Source organism: Zophobas morio, unplaced genomic scaffold, assembly GCF_036711695.1.
Source record: "Zophobas morio isolate AGI-343-1 ecotype UQ-CSIRO unplaced genomic scaffold, CSIRO_AGI_Zmor_V1 ptg000021l, whole genome shotgun sequence".
Classification (NCBI taxonomy): domain Eukaryota; kingdom Metazoa; phylum Arthropoda; class Insecta; order Coleoptera; family Tenebrionidae; genus Zophobas; species Zophobas morio.
In genome coordinates, this window is record NW_026972126.1 from 16,545,896 (window position 1) to 16,551,895 (window position 6,000).

Below are 6,000 nucleotides of genomic sequence, written 5' to 3' on the forward strand. Positions count from 1 at the left end.
AGTCTAGAGAATCTAGAAAAACTAGAAAATTTACTACGTCTACAGAATGTGAGTTTAGAGGGGCTCCTGATTATAGATAATCTAGGGTATCTAGAAACCCTACAAAACATATAGAGCCTTAAATATCGCAGAGTATAGTGTCTAGAAACTACAGACAACCTAGAGAATCTAGATAATTCAAATAGTCTAGAACCTAAAAACTTTAGAGAGCTTACAGTAGTTAGAAAGTCCAGGTAATCTATAAAATAGCAAGTCTAAAATCTAGAAGACTTAGGAGAATCTAGAGGGTCAATGCAGTTTCGGAATTTGAGATTCTAGAAAATTTAGAGAGTCTACGGAATTTTGAGTGTCTCTAGAGAACTCTCTTTCGCATAATTTTGTTGTCCACTGGACATTACTGGACCTTACATTGAATCAATTTGTTTTTTTTAACTGGATTTTTGATAGCTTTAGATCGACTTAGGTTTTTGTCTGAGAATTTAAGAACAATAAAAATATGTATGTGCACAGTAATGGCAAGGGTGAAATTTTCAATGTTTTGAGAATATTTTTAGAGCTAATGTAGGAACTAACTTCGGATAAAAGCCGGATTGCCTTGTTTGGATTTTAAAAATTAGAATTAGCATAATGAAAGGTTACAGCTGTATCGAAAAAATAGTAGAAAGTTAATTTTTCAAAGTAATCTCGTGCCAAACAGGGTTGTTTTAATTGAATTTGAATTTACAGGCATCTCATTGATATAAATTGAAAATCAAATTGGTCCCTGCGGAACTCCAACTCGAATAGGTCATAATTGTGGTACGGGATTTTTTTCATATACAATATAGTACCTTTCGTTCAAATATGACTGAATTATGGATGCCCCGGTAGCAAGGTATGGTCTACGCAATCAAACGCTTTTGTTAAATCGATGTGAACAACACATGTTGAATTCCCCTCATTAAAACCTTGTGAAATATTATTACCATTATTCAAAACTGCGTGAGTTGTGGATTTATTTATCTTTTCTGAACGCGAACTGCTCATTCGCAAAAGTTGATTTGTTAGAAAAAGTTTTAGAATTAGCTACTAATCTTGTTCTTTTGTAATTTCTTTGAATGACACCACACTAATGGTAATTCTAAATTGAAAACCTCATAAGGTTAAACAATGGTTAGATCATTGGAAATATCGCCACTGTGTTATTAAATTCCAGCTGTACAAATTGAAATTACAAACCACGATAAGATGCTGGAATTCCAATAATCCATATTTATGGTATTTGAGAAAAACAATTAACCTTGACCATGATTTTAAAATTATCGAGTGTTATGTTTACAAACAAATCAGCTGTTAACTTTTGTAGGTAAATTGCATTTTCTGCTACGGATAGTAAAGAATTCCAAAATACAGTTATCAACAAATTAATCTCGTCAAAAAAATTCGAAAAATAAACGTAATTATAACCACCTTAAAACAAATCAAAACACTTTATCACGCTGCATAGTTTGTACACTTAATCGGACTATAAGACACTGTTAACTTAATGGCACCAGTTTTTCGATAATTTTGCTTGCACAGTCAACATCACTGTCCGTCAAATTTTTCCCAAATTACGTTAGTAATAATCCAAGACACAAATCGATTGCACTGATGGTTTTTATGGGCCACTGACATTTAATCCGAACAATAAAATCATAATTTCGTCTTCAAGCAATGGTTCAGTTTCCAAATGCGAGTAAGGAAGTTCCAAATTTCGTCCTCTGCCCACTTACACATTTCCATGTTTTTATTTGAATTTTTATAACACAGCATAAAATGTAGGTTATGGCGATGAGTCCATTGTTCTCGATCGTCTTATCTAAAATTAGGTAAGAAGTAATACTGTGGGTGGTTAAACAATCGTTGTTTATGTCGAAACCATTCAAAAAGGTCGTGATAATGTCAGATTGGACAATGGTTTGTAATGGTGAGCCAGCGTTAAATAAACTGTGTATCTTCGATTATAAATGTAACCTTCATTAATAACAAGATAAAAGATGTTATGGCTGAGTTACATTTGCATCCTGAAACCTACTTCTTATTTATGGGGTTTTTATGGCTATTAGTAAACACGACTTGGAAGGGATCCATTTTCTTCTAATATACGTTTACACTTTAGGGGCTAATAAAAAAAAACATAAACGGGGGCTACGAGAGATAAAAACCCTTTTAAGATGCACTCGGATTTATATTGACTCCGGTTTTGAATACCCAAAAATTTTCAAACTCATGCGTAAAAAATACATGAAATGATAAATTAACGAATTAAATGGAAAGTCTCTAATCCTTACAGTTACGTAAGCTCATCCAAACGGTGATTTATGGTAATTTGTCGCCAGATTTGCGTACGCAATGTCATCCTTTAAAAAATGTATTTTACTGTAAAATTGTGAAATATGAAGTGTGTCACAACAAAAGGAAAATCATTAATGTACGGTGCATTATAAATACCATCATTTTCTACAGAGGGAAGTCAGAAGAAGGCTGAATCAATTATTATTGTTTTATAACTGTTGGTTCGATACTCCCTATTCTTTTATCTTTTTTGTTCCTGTCTTTTAATCATCGTGGATCGCTCGCACGACATTAGTGACACGCCAAACATAAAGAACGAGTTTGTCCCATTTCTTTCAAAAAAATATAAATAGGAGCTGTCATGAATTGAAACGAAATGAAACGATTTACGCAGCAGAAATCACAAAATTGTTTGGTGGTTTAACAGAATTCTAGGGCAGAAACAAAAAACGTAGACAAAATTCTGTGTGTATCTACACAAACAACTAAATTTGGAATGCGCACATAATAAAATGTATTTTTGAATTGTTAAATTACTTTTTCATGTCTACATTTGTCAAAATACAACATTTTCATTTATTTCGATTCTCATTAAAACTTACCGATATGTTTTTTGCGCCCTCGGCTGATTTTCGTAACTTGTTTCCGCCTCGTTGAAAAAATTTAAACACATTTTTCCTAGTTATTGTTAAAATTATACGTTTATATTCTTTGAGATTGAGATAGGGGAACTATTTTTCTCTTGTTATTTATTTTTGTCATATCGCATTTGATAAATAAAATATACAGGGTGTCCTAACGCATTTTCCATTAATTATTATTGAAAAAAAAAACTTTGACATTCTCTAATAACACTATGGTTTATTACCATATTAAATATACATAGTATTTCCTTGTAAATATAACACCCTGTATATTTTACTGATCTTGTTTCTTTTTAAAAAAGGGACGAATATAATAAAAATGATTCCATGAAGGTTTTTTGATCAAGAATATTCTACATATGTGGCACCCTATGTGAAAAATGGTCGCCTTCAAGAATTCTCAGTTCCGCCATATTTAAAAATGGAGGTTTTGAAATTTGTCGCAAAATTTGTTAATTAATATTTTATATTTTTTTTTGTGAAAATTTGTGAGTCAATTTGAGCTAATTATAGGATGATTAAACCTGTAAATTGTCACTTTCCTAATCTTTCTTAAATTATTTGTATTTTATCACATTTTTGAATTATCTATAAGTAAGTTTTCTTTTTTACTTCACCAACGTAGCCGAGGAAATGTAAAATTTGATGTTGTGTTTTGTTTTTTTCGATAGGACACTATAACCTTGGAATTACTGTAATAGGGTCCATCCGACGAATGACTACTTTCATGTTTTCTCGAAGTTTCATGACTGCTATTTAAATTTTATAAAATAACAGACTCTTATATTTATGGTTTATGAATCCACGTTGAGTTTGTAAACTAAATAGATTCCAGAGAATCTAAAGGGGTTCCTCATTATAGATAATCCAGGGTATCTAGAAAAGCTAGAAAAGCTATAGAACCTAGAGAATTTAGAAACTTTAAAGACCCAGAGAGCTTGAAATAGCTGTAGAGTGTACTTTAAACTGTCCTCCCCTAGGGTATTTCGAAAACCTACAAAACATATAAAGCCTAGAGAGCTTAGAAACTTTAGAGAACCTAGAGACCCTGAAATATCACACAGTGTAGTGTCCAGAAATTATACACAGTCTACAGGATCTAGATACATTAAATCGTCTAGAATTTAAACATTTTAGAAAGCTTATAGCAGCTAGAGAATCTAGAAAATCTATAAAATCCAGCAAGTCTACAGATCTTGCAGAACATTGAAACTTTAGAGAACCTAGAGAATCTAGACAATTCAGGGATTGGAGAATTTAGAAAGGATTTAGAGAGCCTTCAAAACATATAGAATCCAGAAAATTTAGAAAATCTAGAGACTAGACACTTTAGTGTAGCGTCTAGAGGGTATAGAATACATCGAGTTTGTAGAGTCTAGAGGGACTCATCATTATAGATAATTTAGGGTATTTACGAAGCCTACAAACCATACAGAGCCTAGAGAATTTATAAACCTTACAAAATCTAGAGAACTTAAAATATCTACAGAGTATAGCTTATATAAACTACATACAGCTTAGAGAATCTAGATAATTTAAATCGTCCAGAAACAAAACATTTTAGAGAGCTTACAGTAGCCAGAGAGTCTAAAAAATCTAGTAATTCTAGAGTCTAGAGACCTTGAAGAATATAGACATTCTAGAGAATCTAGATAATATAGGCAGTTTAGGGATTGGAAAAGATTTAGAGAGCCTTCAGAACATAGAGAACCTAGAAACTTTAGAAAATCTAGAGACTAGAGACCTTAGTATAGCTCTAAAAACTATAATCAGTCTAGAGAATATTTTGAATTGTATACAATCAAAACATTTTATGCAGCTTGTACTAGCTACAGTTCAGAAAAATCTATAAAATCGTGCAAGTCAAGAGTCTAGAGATCTTGGAAAATCTGTAAATGCAGACTCTGGAGATCCTAGACAATCTAAGCAATTTAGGAACTAGGGAATCTTGAAAGAATGTGGAGAATCTACAGAGTTTAGGGAGCGTTCACAGCGCAGAGAATCTGGAGAATCCAGAAACTTTTGAAAGTTTACAGAATCTAGGCACCTCAGTTCAGTGTCTAGAAATTCTAGAGCGTATAGAAACCAGAGTGTCTGCAGAGTCTAGATGTTATAGGCAATCTAGAATATCTACAAAGCCTACAAAACATGTAGAGTCTAGAGAATTTATAAACCTTAAAGAGTCTAGAGAACTTAAAATATCTACAGAGTATAGTGTCTACAAACTACATACAGCCTAGAGAATGTAGATAATTTAAATCGTCCACAATTAAAACAATTTAGAGAGCTTGTAGTAGCTAGAGAGTCTAGAAAATCTAGTAAGTCTAGAGTCTAGAGACCGCGAAGAATATGGGGACTCTATAGAATCTAGCCAATATAGGTAGTTTAGGGTTTGGAGAATCTAGAGACTAGACATCTTGGTATAGCTCTAAAACTATAATGAGTCTAGAGAATCTAGATACTTTGACTCGTCTAGTATCAAAATATTTTATGCAGATTTTCAGAAAAATCCATAAAATCTTGCAAGTCAAGAATCTATAGATTTTGGAGAATCTGCAAATGCAAACTCTGGAGAATCTAGACAATCTAAGCAATTTAGGGACTAGAGAATCTAGAGAGAATTTAGACAATCTATAGAGTTTAGACAGTCTTCAGAGCGTAGAAAATCTGGAGAATCTAGAAACTTTAGAAAATCTATAGAATCTGGGATCCTTAATTCAGTATCTAGAAACCCTAGAAGGTATAGAATCCAGAGAGTCTGCAGAGTCTAGAGAGCTTTTCCTAGATTATAGACAATCTAGGATATCTAGAAAGCCTAGAAGACATTATAAACTTGTCTAGGGTATAAGTGTTTAAAAACCTTAAAGGGTCTAGAGTAGCTGAAATATCTACAGAATATCGCGTCCAGCCACTATAGAGAGCTTAGAGAATCTAGATAATTTAAATCATCTCGAATCAAACACTTTAGAAAGCTTAAAAACCTATAAAATTGTACGAAATCTAGTCTAAAGTTTTGAGGTCTTGGGGAATATGGGGTCTC